Genomic DNA, 12,961 nt, shown 5'->3' with positions numbered 1-12,961 from the left:
TTTCCAGTTTGGGGCCATTATGTCTAATGCTGCTACAAAGATGCATTGACGTGTCTTTGTGTGGACATATGCTTTCATTTGTCTTACATAGATTCCTGAGAATTGAATTGCTTTATTATATAGGAAGTTTCTGTTTAAATTTTTAAGACAGTGTTAAATGTTCTCCAAAGCATCCATGCCATTTTACATTTCCACCAACAATATATGAGAGTTCCCATTCCTCCACACCATCATCAATACTCGGTATTGCATTGTCTGTCTTTTTGACTATAGTGATATTAGTAGAATAAAGTGGCATATCATTATGGTTTCAATGTGCATTTTCCTAATGACAAATGATGTTTAGCATCTTCTCATGTGCTTAATCAACTATGTGCATATCTTCTTTGGTGACATGACTAAAAATATTTTGCCCATTTTTTTTTTTACATTTATTTTTTTGTTGAGAGACAGAGAGAGACAGAGCATGAGCAGGGGAGGGGCCGAGAGAGGAAGACACAGAATCTGAAACAGGCTGCAGGCTCTGAGCTGTCAGTACAGAGCCCGACGCGAGGCTTGAACCAATGAACAGTGAGATCATAACTTGAGTGGAAATTGGACACTTAACCGACTAAGCCACCCAGGTGCCCCATTTTGCCCCTTTTTAAAATTGGGATGTTTGTCTTATCACTGAGTCATAAGTGTGTATTACGTATTTGGGTACAAGTCCTTTATCAAACACATGATTTGCAAATATTTTCTTCTGGTCTGTGACTTGCCTTTTTATTTAAAAAAATGAGGTGCAAATGTTTTTAACTTTGATGAGGTAAAAATATTCTAAATTTTAACGGAGTCCAATTTACCAGGTTAGCAGCTTAAAATTATTCATGGACTCTCCATAAACCACAAGGGCATAGTCAAGAATCCATAGCACCACATACAAAATCACAGAAAGACATACAAAGTCAAATCTGACTTCCATGCATCACTGCACGACTTTAGCCCTTGACCGGATTTTGTCTCTCATTCCATGTTTTAATCAGAATGTTATCTCCTGCACCCTCTTAATTGACCATGTCATTTCTGCTCCCTGTGGTTTTGCTCTGGTTCGTCTTTCTACTCGGACCAACGTCGCACATCCCTTTCCCTCTCTGGCTAAATTCTTCTCTTTCTAACTCCTTTATAACTAAGATACTCTGGAAAACCTCTGCTATTCCTCCCTCCCAGGCTGGGTTGGGTGCTCTTCCTAAATGTCTATCTCAGTCTTCACCTATTTCTTTTTTTTTTTTTAATTTTTTTTAAATAATTTATTTATTTTTGAGACAGAGAGAGACAGAGCATGAACGGGGTAGGGTCAGAGAGAGGGAGACACAGAATCCGAAACAGGCTCTGGGCTCTGAGCTGTCAGCACAGAGCCCGACGCGGGGATTGAACTCACTGACCGTGAGATCATGACCTGAGCCGAAGTCGGCCGCTTAACCGGCTGAGCCACCCAGGCACCCCTCACCTATTTCAGTCTTAGCATATCTCACAGTATTCTGTAATTTTTGTTATATTGTCTTCCTTATCCCAGAATAAAGTTGTTTAGATAAAGGGCTAGTTTTTAGGTAACGGGTTAGTTTTTCTTTGTATTTCTAGTGCCTAGCATAACTGCAGTTTTATTATAAGTACTTAATAAATATCGACTGAATATATGTGGTGTTTCAAAAAGTCATGAAGAGCCTGACTTTTAGGAAAGCAAATCTATTCAGTGGATTGTAAGCATTCAACAAACCTACATGTTCAGAGAAATAAGATTATCAGAAGGATTCTGGATTCAGCATCAAACCATTTGTTCAGTTTTATTCTATAAAGAACTATCTGCTTTACAAGAGTTTTCTCTAATACTGACAACACCCTCGTGTAAGAGAGGTACTGTTGATGTCCCTGTTTTATAGGAAAGAAAACTCAGAGTAAGTGCCTTGACTGAGGCCATCTAGCCATTTGTAATGGGAAAGAGAACAGGTCATTTATAAACTTAGCATGATAAGAAATCATGGCTTCGAGGAATGCACTTAATAAAAGTTCAGTGAACACACACTATGTGTCAGACAATATTCTAGGAGCTATGAATTTAAAAGGAAAAGAGGAAACAACATTTTTTTTGCAGTCATGGAGTTTATGATCTAGGTGGTCATGCCATTTCCACTAAAACAATGGATGCTACTCTAACCAACATGTTAAGAGAGAAAAACTGAGCTTTCAATTCACTTGAGATAGTAAAGACAGAAAACGATAAAAAATTTGAGTCATACAGATATGAGAATGCTTGTTTCATCCCTCATTTTTCTTTTCTAAGTGGGAGTTGAGAAATGAATGGCTTTTCATATACACAGGGGTTTGCCAGCAACATAAACATCATAACCTGGCCCTGGCCCTGCCCCTGGCCCTGGAATGGCCAACTATTTGGCCATGATATCTGTCAGAGAGACCAGGCAATGCCTATGTATGCAGTGCTGTGTTTAGGAAAGAGTCGGAAGAGAAAGGATAATTGGAAAAGGTGGGAAGGAGGTAGGAAAATTGAAAATGCAGTGGGGAAGAGAGAGAACAAGGACATAATCATTGTCAAGACCAACGTCTGTGGGTCTTCTCTCTGTATCCTGAGGGTAGGGCCCTGCCCGTACTGGTAATTATTATATGACTTGGGACCTAGCACAAGGCCTCTCCCTTGGTTAGTGTTCACTAAGTGTATTAGAAATATGATTTATTGAAATAAGTCTATTCATTAAATTAAAAAAAAACATTTGTTGATCACTCTGGGATCCTAACCACACAGTGTGAGGTGTTGGTCCCTGCCTTCAAGGGATACACACGATATTTGGGGAAAGAAACAAAATCGAATTATTGAAAGGAAAGTAGGATAAATACTGTAACAGAGAGGTGAATAAAGTGCTATGAAAATGCTAGAAAGAGATACTTGCGCTGTCTCAGGATTAGGGGAAAGCTTCATGGAGCATCTGACATTGGAGCTGGGAAGGTTACTTAGGGCATGGTCTGGAGTGACTGGCCAGTTCAGGATACAATGGGAATGTCACAGTGGCTAGAGAGAAAACACGAGGACAGAAGAGACCGAGGACATGTGAAATTTACAAGGCCAGGCTAGCCAACTGGATGACCGTCTGGGGCATCCAGCAGGCAGTAGGGGCACACATTAGTTCACCCGCTGTGCCGTCAGGGCTATCTTTTTAAAAATATGTTTTGTGATGTTAATACCCTTCTCAAAGCCACAAAGCCACTCATCCATCACAAAGAATTATGTAATATGGGTTTCCACAGGCTGATGAGGCCTCTAGATAGACATGCACACGAAAGTCTAATTGTGGAAGCACTAGTCCACATAAGTCACTGAACCTTTGTGGCCTTAGCCCTACTTCCTGGTATCCATGCCCTGGTATAATCCTCACTAACACTGAGTTAGTGCAGGTCTATGTATCAAACAGAACACAGAGGAAAGGAGGGTTTGCCACTTCTTTTTTTTTTTTTTTTAATTTTTTTTTTTTAACGTTTATTTATTTTTGGGACAGAGAGAGACAGAGCATGAATGGGGGAGGGGCAGAGAGAGAGGGAGACACAGAATCGGAAGCAGGCTCCAGGCTCTGAGCCATCAGCCCAGAGCCTGACGCGGGGCTCGAACTCACGGACCGCGAGATCGTGACCTGAGCTGAAGTCGGACGCTTAACCGACTGAGCCACCCAGGCGCCCCTTGGGTTTGCCACTTCTAAGGCTAGGTCCTAACATACACTGGGGCATCGCCTGTTTCGTTCTCTCTTCATTTATGTGCTCTGGGGAAAGCCAGTCACTATGTCATAAGGACATTCCAGGAGCCTGTGGATTGCCCCGTGTGGGAAGGAACTGAGGCCTCCTGGTGACTGTCATGTGAGTGAGCCGTCTTGGAGGCAGACTCTTCAGCTTCTGTCAAGCCTTCTGACGGCTGCAGCCCCAAGCAGGAATCCCGAGGGACTTCTGAGTCAGAGCCACTAGCTAAGCCGCTCCCAAATACCAGACCCGTAAAAAGTTTTAGATAATAAGCGTTTGTGGTTGTAAGCCACTGAAGTTTAAGATGATTCTTTAGGCAGCAATTGATAATTCATACATCACTGATCATGTAAAGTCAGAGTTAAAAGGGACTCCAGTGATTAAGCAAGGCAGGCACTGATAGCTGGGCTCACCCTTTCCCATGAAGCCTGAAGAGATTTGATCAGAGCTGGCACATGTTGAGACCCCTTTACGATCCCTGATTCTAAGAGATGCGGGGCTTGGTCCAAGTTTGCGTGTGTAATTAATGAGAAGAACTCCATTTCCTGATTGCAAGCCCAGGTCTTTGCCACTATATTGTGCTACCGTCCAAAAAAATGACTTAATTTAACCTTTTTAGTTTTTAGGAGATACCCATTCACTTGCTGAACATCAGTCAATCAGCTTGTTAAGAATTACTCATCTGGGAAGAAGGGACCAAAGGGTTTAAGGAAGTGGAAGATAGTTTGATTCGTGGCAGGCTAGATAACGGCCCCCAGAGATATCCAGGTCCTAATTCCTGGAATCTACACATGCCACCTTATATGGTAAAAGTGATTTTTCAGATGTAATTAAGTTGAGGATCTTGAGATGGGGAGGTTATCCTGGATTTTCTGGGAAGAATAGAATCTAAATGTAATCACAACTGTCCTCTTAGGTGGGAAGCAGAGAGCAATTTGATAAAGAAAAGGAGAAGGCAATGTGATGCAGGATAAGAAGAGAAAAGATTATGTGATGCAGGGCCATGAGCCAAGGAATGAGGACAACATCCTTCCTGGAAAAGACAAAGAAACAGATTCTCCCCTGGAGCCTCCAGAAGGAGCCAGCCCAGATGACCCTTTGATTTTAGCTCACTGAGACTGATTTCACATTTCTGACCTCCAGAACTATAAAAGAATCAATTTGTGTACCAATCCATCTCCCCGTCTTGTTAGTTTGTGCGAGACCATCTTTCTAAGACTCTGTTGTGTCCTCTGTAAAGTGGGAATAATAAAATATCTATTTCATAGAGTTGCTGTTAGATTATGATCATTCATGTAAAATGCTCAGGATAGGACTTGGCCCGTGGAAGGTTCTTTATAAAGTTGGCTACTCATTTGGTCTAGACAGGAAGATTGCAACATTTTTTGCCTCCTTTCGACTAACTCAAGTAGATTACTAAGTAGCTCTTGGAATACAGAAAGGGTTGAATATTTATTAACTGTTCGAATGTCACTATCCTATCAGGCACTCCGACCCTATTGGCTTCATCTTCTCTGATCGTCTTTTCTCAAGAGTTGACTGCAAGATACAGAAAAGGCAAATGGATGGAATGACTGGAAAATAACCCCTGAATGAGAGAACTAAAGAGGGTCTTGAAGGGATTTCTTTGCCTATTATCTGAGTTCAGGGAAAGTCACACAAAACAGGTGAAAGGTTATCCTGTTTGTAAAGATCTCTAGCGAGGGAGTGCCCACAACCTTTCCTAGTAAGGTCCCTTGGTGCAGATGAAGACTGTTCTTGATTTTCAAAGAAGACTGCACTGATGTCTGTAAGTCTCCTCTGTGGAAAGAAATAGAACGGTTTTGTTTTTGAGAACGGCTTAATACACAGTGCCGCTCAAAAGAGTCTGTTGTGAAAGTGGCCACGTGTTAGTTACCTGGCCGTGTCTCCGTTTAGGTTTCAGGACCACTGAAGGTAAGAGGCAGCAGAGTTGTACAGAGATTTCTTTTCCTTACCCTGGATTACACTTCAAAATGTCACGAATGAAAAAGAAAACATATAATAAATCTATTTACTTACATTATTCATCCCTACAACTGTGTTTTCTGTAGACTCTTGTATTTTCTATTTTTCGCTTCGTGGATTCGGCATTTGTATTCTGTTGTTTATAGGTACTGGTTACATCTGCATAGATGAAGTGCTCTGTGGTTTCTACCGTGAGCCCTTGGGGGGCGGGAACAGCTTCTACACGTTTCTCTTGTATAGTGTTGGGTGGAACTTCTTGTGCCCCAGGGCTGTTTTATGATGACAGAGATGACACTATAAAACGAAGCTAAAGGAACATTGTTTACTTTTATTTTAATATTTATTTATTTATTTTCAAAGAACATTAAAATTTTTTTTAGCTTATTTATTTTGAGAGAGAGAGAGAGAGAGAGAATGAGAATGAGTGGGGTAGGGGCAGAGAGAGAGGAAGGTAGAATTCCAAGCAGCCTCCACGTTGTCCGTGCAGTGCACAACGCAGGGCTTGATCCCATGAACCATGATGGAGTCAGACGCTTAACTGACTGAGCCACCCAGACACCCCTCAAAGGACTATTTTTTTTTTAAATAGGGTCTTATGCTGTTGGGTCTTTAGGGGGTGTCTCTCTATTTACAGAGTAAAGAACTGAGGAAGAAGTGCTGTATCATCATGACAAGCAACTGTGGCCAAATGGCATAGGCCAGTGATTTTCTAAAGGCCTGGAAAATCCTGATCCTGTTGGAGATGGCCGTGGAAACAAATGAATCTGGTTCACTGACCTGGCCTCTGATGCCAGATGAAGGTTTAGCCTAAGGATGAAAGACCAAGTTCCCTTCTATCTCTGAACATGTCTCAACCCTGGACATTGTCCTTCTCCATCACTGAATCCCATGTTCGCCCACCCCCGTGGTTAGCAGCTCATTAGAGGGGGGTGCATTTTTCTTAATTTAGCCTGGAATGGCTGATGCTTGTTGGGCTAACCGGGTGTGATGCCTGGTGCAGGAACAAAGTCAGTCTGAAGTCAGGTGACCAGGATGCCTTTCTCTCCGATGCAGACTCAACTACCCAAACTGGTCATGGAGGCAGACATCTCTTAATCTCTTGTTTAGCCAACAGAGATTGACGGCAGAGGTGGCATTAGAAGGTTTGCTGCCTCACAGGTGCCATCTGATGGTGGCAGTTGAGCAGAACCTTAGTAGGTCTTTCGTGACAGCTTTGTAAGACACTGACTATAAGCCACGCACAAATTACTTTTTTATTTAAACATTTTTTAATCTTCATTTTTCAGAGAGTGAGAGAGAGAGACAGAGACAGAGCATGAGCGGGGGAGGAGCAGAGAGACAGGGAGACACAGAATCCCAATCAGGCTCCAGGCTCTGAGCTGTCAGCACAGAGCCCAACGTGCTGCTCCTACCCACAAACTGTGAGATCGTGACCTGAGCCGAAGCCGGACGCGTAACCTACTGAGCCACCCAGGTGCCCCTCTTTTTCATATTTAGATGCTCTGATTGTACAAGGTAGGTGAGGCATGAACAAAGGCACATCCAGAGGGTGATGCTCAACCTCTCTCCAGATAAGAAGCTCAAATCAGCTTTTCCTTTTGTGGGGAATCAAAATTTAATATATAATCTAAAAGCCTCCCAGCTTATGGAACTCAGTTCACAGGTTCTAGGAGAGAAGATGTAACTTTCATTTACCTTTACCCTATACGTGGAGAGATACTGTGCATAACCGCTTAAACCAACAGCTGGTAGATTTTGATGCATTTTTATCTGCTTACACAAGATCAACTCCCACCATAAACACTGAATTCTGTTTATAACAGAAGGGCAGGATCCACGGGTAGCATAACCAGAGCGCTCCAGGCTCTTTTTCCCCCCCTTTTCTCAGAGACTCCAGAGGAATGTGCCTTTGTACCGCCTCACGAGCATCCCTAAATCATGATTAATTTAAAGCCTTTTCTCTCCTTAGGCCTGACACAAGCGACCGCTTTTCTGTCACATCGATTTTTCTGTCCTTGCAGATTCGAAGCCAGGGTTGAGTCCTCCTAACAGGGCGAGTTCTCTGACAAGGAAGTTTTGCAAGCAAATTTACAGCTGGAGTCAAGCTCGTCAGTGAGGGCCAGAGGGGGAACTGTCGCAATCCACTGGGTAAGTATGCATTTAATAGTGTTTATCCAAGCAAGTTTGTGATTTCTTCACTCTATGCAACAAATATGTTATTTGTAATACCTATCTTCTCTAATCTAGGTGTTTGAAAAATGCCTCTAACGTGTGTGGGCTAGAATACATTTTGTTTTTCTGTGGGCATATTCATTTAACAAGGGCAGCCTTTGAGGAACGATCAAAAACTGTTTGTCATTTTTCCAAATCATCTCTCTCTGCAGTGACCATGACTTAATCCTGAAGGAAAACAAGGTAATCTTTTCAAATAAACATTCTCAAGGATGTTTAGAGGGAACCCAGTCGCTAGTATGCAGAACCCTCCCCGTGACTGAAAATAGTTATATCGAAGGAATCCAATGACAGTAAGTTGGAGTGTTTGTAAGCATTTGGTATTTTCCGATGATTGACAATAATAAGCTAAATTGCGAGCAAAGACGTGTGTGTGTGTGTGTGTGTGTGTGTGTGTGTGTTGAAGAGTCACTTAGGATCTTGTCTCTCAGTGCTGTTGGTGGAAAATGAGGCACAGAGTGGTTAACCACTTTCCTTAGGTAAGGGAGCTGGTGAGGAACATTGGTGATATTTAGAACCTAAGCCCATCAGCTTTCCTGGGGCTCACCTGCTTCTGGTCAGAGTGACTAAGGGATGAAGAAACATTTGATCATGATGTAAAAAGGGAGCTCTGAAACCACAGCAATTGGTTAGTAAGCAATGCAGCTTAGTAGTACACGATTCCTAGTCTCAAGGAACTTGGCATGAAATAAAAAGAGGAAAGGCTCAGTATGGATTGAATAAACAAAACTTACTTGGATGGTAGAATTAATTAAATCAATACAGACCAGGGGCATGAGAGTTTATCATATTACTGACAACATTATTTGCATTACAATTTTTTTTTTTGCCAGTCTTTTCCCTTCTGGTCTCTGCGCTCTTGAAGGACATTTGGGCCTGATGTCCCAGGACTTAAGGCTGATCCCGGCACAGATGAGGACAGGAAGAGGTGAGTGAATAAATTTGGTCTTGAATTTGATATTTTTATCTCCCATTGTTTGTGGGCTTGATGTTCTCTAATTTATCATTTGCTATTTAAGATGCCCATACATTCAAGGCATCTTTTTAAATATGCCCCCACCTATACATGACATAATTACATTATTACCTTGTTAAAAATCTTATAGCTGTGCTGTGCAGCAGAAACACAATGTTTTAAATTTTCCAATAGGCACATTAAAAAAGTAAAAAGAATAGTATAGTTCATTTAACGCAACATATGTAAAGCCTTGCTATTTCAGCAAGTCAATTAATATTATTAATTAACAGAATTACTAATGAGATAACTTACGTTATTTTTTTCATAGTAGGTTTCTAAAATCCAGTGTGCATTTTAACTTAATGGGCATCTCAGTTCAGACCTTTTTTTTTTTTTTTAATTTTTTTTAATGTTTATTTATTTTTGAGAGAGAAAGACAGAGCACAAGCTGGGGAGGGGCAGGGAAAGAGGGAGACACAGAATCTGAACCAGGCTCCAGGCTCTGAGCTGTCAGCACAGAGCCTCACACAGGGCTAGAACCCGCAAGCAGTGAGATCATGACCTGAGCTGAAGTCGGACACTTAACCGAATGAGCCCCCCCATGCGCCCCATTTCAGACCTGCTTTTGATTATGCTGTAGATTACTGCATTTCAAGTCAACAATGTGCACTTGTAACGGCTGTATTTAGCACAGAGCTAGAGTTCACATGTAGGTGTAGGCAACGTTTTCCCTGCCATTATGCACGTTCTCAACCCCTGTAATTCAGAAATAATCCCATCCTCAGTCCCCTGTATGAAAGCTGGGTGACCAACCATCCTGATTTACCCAAGGGTTTTCTGGGACACAGGACTTGCAACTGTAAAGCCAACACAATCTCAAGCAAAACCAAACGGCTCATCATCCCACGTGTAAACCATGCCTGTCCATCCACACATTTTATCCTCTTGGCCGCAGTGAGTGGATCAGATTTAGAACATATACACCTGCTGCCACTTATGAGATTTTGTGGGAACCACTGGGGAAAAGACCCTCACTTTCTGCAGTAGTTATTATATTGAGCTTCAGCTAACCTTCTTTACATCATGAGGAGAGAGCCTGGTTGACAGAGAAACCAGTTCCTGGATCCAGCCTTGCGTGCAGCTACTCTGCCCTTAAGCTTTTCAGTAAGACAAAAAAGGTTTTTTGTTTTTTGGTTTTTTTTTTTTTTTTAAGAAGCAATGGAGATCTGCTGTTTGTTCCTCTCCTGTCTCTTTCCCTCTAGCTCTCAGACCTTTGCCTTTGCTCACGTTTGCGAGTGCTTTGCTCCATTGTAGTGACGCTCACGATGGATCATAAGTCTCATTCTAGATATTGGAACAATCTAAAGTTCATGAGATCTCCAACCCATGGGCTAGGGACCCTTGGGAGATTGTGGAGTTGTAAGGTCAGCATCTGAAAATCCGTCCATCCATTTACGTCTTCTTAATCAATGAATACTAAAAGTGAAATCATTAGCATGTGGAAAGATAACACTTTTCGACAGCTCCAGGAGAAGACTGAGTAGGCATTCAATAGATATCATCGAGCTACTACTATATAACTTGACAAGGTTAAGTGCCTTATATGAAGCATTTAACACATATTATAGCATAGTATTTAGACTGGACTATTATCCTTGTTGTTTTGACATAGAAAAATAAATTTATATATATATATATATATATATATATATTTATTCTTTATTCACTATTCATTTAACACATTTATTTTTTTATTTTTTTTTATTTTTTTTTTAACGTTTTATTTATTTTTGAGACAGAGAGAGACAGAGCATGAACGGGGGAGGGGCAGAGAGAGAGGGAGACACAGAATCGGAAGCAGGCTCCAGGCTCTGAGCCATCAGCCCAGAGCCCGACGCGGGGCTCGAACTCACGGACCGCGAGATCGTGACCTGGCTGAAGTCGGACGCTTAACCGACTGAGCCACCCAGGCGCCCCTAACACATTTATTTTTTAAACTATTATGTCCTCGATGACTTTAACATGTGGTGGAGAAAATAAGCTTACAAATATAGCCTACGAAACCACGCATGAGTAAATAAAGAACTAGGAGACGCCACTGCAGAGGAGAGGACGAGAAGGACCTGAGGTCAGAGGTGGGAATGGGTGCAGAAGGGACTCTGACACAATTGGAGAAGCTCCCACAAGCATGGTGCCTGATGCCTGACACAGCAAAGTGTATCTGCTCTATTGCAAATGTCTTTACCTTTTTCAGATGAGAGTTCCATTATTTCACAATGACAAATTTTACTTTGTTTTTCTGCATCATGGTGACATAAGGTCATGTTCCCAGGGTTGTGGGATCGAGCCCCGCATCAGGCTCCTCGCTGAGTGTGGAGTCTGCTTAAGATTCTCTCTCTCTCTCCCTCTGCTTTTCCCCAACTCGAGTGTATGCTCTCTCTTTCTCTCTGTCTCAAAAAAAAAAAAAAAAAAAAAAAAGTATTTGAAGCTGGAGTTTCCTTACCTGTGAAGTAAGGCAGATCAACCAATTCATCCAGAAGAGTATCCCTTTCAAAGTTTAGACACTACAAAGACTTCATATAGCATCCTCTGTTTCCACATTTACCGGCCTTCTGTTAAGATAACATGTCCTACAAACCACAGTCCAGAAGCCAGGCATTGCAGCTTGGCATCAGCTCAGCCTACGAGGAAAAATTCCATCTCGTTTTATTTACTTTTTTATTTATTTTTAAATGTTTGTTTAATGTGAGAGAGAGAGAGAGAGAGAGAGAGAGCAGGGGAGGGGCAGAGAGAGGGGGAGAGAGAGAATCCCAAGCAGGCTCCGCACTGTCAGCACAGGGCCTGAGGCAGGGCTCAATCCCACGAACTGGAAGTTCACGACCTGAGCCGAGGTCAAGAGTCGGATGCTTCACCCACTGAGCCAACCAGGGGTCCGTCACCTCATTTTATTTTTACAGAAGTCACCAGATCATCCCTTTGTAGCTGTAACATCTCTTCACTTAAATATAGCCTAGGACAGACTGGTGAAGATTTTGTTACTGGTGGCAGGTTACTGATGGCAGAAAGAGTTTCAGCAAATGCCTCAATCTAGCGTTACTAGATTTGCAAGTGAATAACAGTGAGTTTCATCCAACGTGTAATAAATATTCTGAACTTTCCCTGTCCAGAAGCAAAACAAAATTGAAAGAACTCAAACCTTTTCCTATGGACCTAAGTTGGAAGCGTATCAAATTCTTCATCTTAGAATTTAGACTTTTCGAGAAATCTGCTTTCTTGTTATGTTTAATTTGACTACGCCTGGGAATGCATTTGTGTGCGTAGTTATGATGTCAGGTAGAGGGAGAAAGACACAGACAAAGGGCGGGGGGTGGTGAGGCAGGGGGGTTGTGTGCGTAGTTATGATGTCAGGTAGAGGGAGAAAGAGACAGACAAAGGGCGGGGGCGGGGAGGGTGGGGAGGGGGGAGACTGTTGTGCTGTGTTCCCCAGAGTTTAGTGTAGGTCTACAGCTTAAAGATCAACATCATCTTGAAGATGACATGAGAAAAGGAGAAGATAGAAAGGGCATAAGTGTTTATGGACTACATTGGTGCACTTAGCCTCTGACACTGGATTCTTTTGATTTCAAAACAGTTTTTAATGTTAGTTTCATTGTTTTGATGTAAATGAAAATATCTCCGGCTTTATGAACAAATGTGTCAATTAATACGCGCTGTATCTTAATAAAGTAATATACATTCACCTTAACAACCTTGGAAGACCCTATCCGACTTTTACGAACTGAACGTTTTCCCTCACTGCAGGTTGAAATTGACATTTTACTTCTCTGCAGGTGAGCATGTGACAGTTTCGGCTACATGGTAACTCAACACAAGGGTCGTATACTGGCTATTACCATGCTCTTCCAGATTTACTGTGCCTTTTCTTTTTTGAGAGAGAGAGAGAGGGCACAAGTGAGCAAGAGGCAGAGAGAGAGAGAGAGAGAGCAAGAGAAGCCGGGATCACCCCAAGCT

At 42.1% G+C, this 12,961-nt stretch overlaps 1 long non-coding RNA gene across 7 annotated transcripts in view; it reads left to right on the top strand.

Annotated features, from left to right (window-relative positions):
- The window catches only part of LOC131514716 (uncharacterized), a 104,714-nt gene that overhangs the window by 19,147 nt on the left and 72,606 nt on the right, over positions 1-12,961 (top strand). For 3 of the 7 annotated variants that reach the window (XR_009263234.1, XR_009263232.1, XR_009263235.1), the window contains exons 3-6: positions 4,691-7,234; positions 7,782-7,908; positions 8,008-8,175; positions 8,826-8,920. This is a non-coding gene — a long non-coding RNA (uncharacterized LOC131514716). Of the gene's footprint in view, positions 1-4,690; positions 7,235-7,781; positions 7,909-8,007; positions 8,176-8,825; positions 10,129-10,166; positions 10,665-10,991; positions 12,699-12,961 lie in introns of those variants that run through there. The other 4 variants (XR_009263233.1, XR_009263229.1, XR_009263230.1 and 1 more) reach the window with 4 other exon arrangements.

The sequence above is a fragment of the Neofelis nebulosa genome, chromosome 6, assembly GCF_028018385.1.
Source record: "Neofelis nebulosa isolate mNeoNeb1 chromosome 6, mNeoNeb1.pri, whole genome shotgun sequence".
In the NCBI taxonomy this organism is placed as follows: domain Eukaryota; kingdom Metazoa; phylum Chordata; class Mammalia; order Carnivora; family Felidae; genus Neofelis; species Neofelis nebulosa.
The sequence above is the reverse complement of the archived record's forward strand: the minus strand, read 5'-3'. Positions and strand labels throughout refer to the sequence as shown.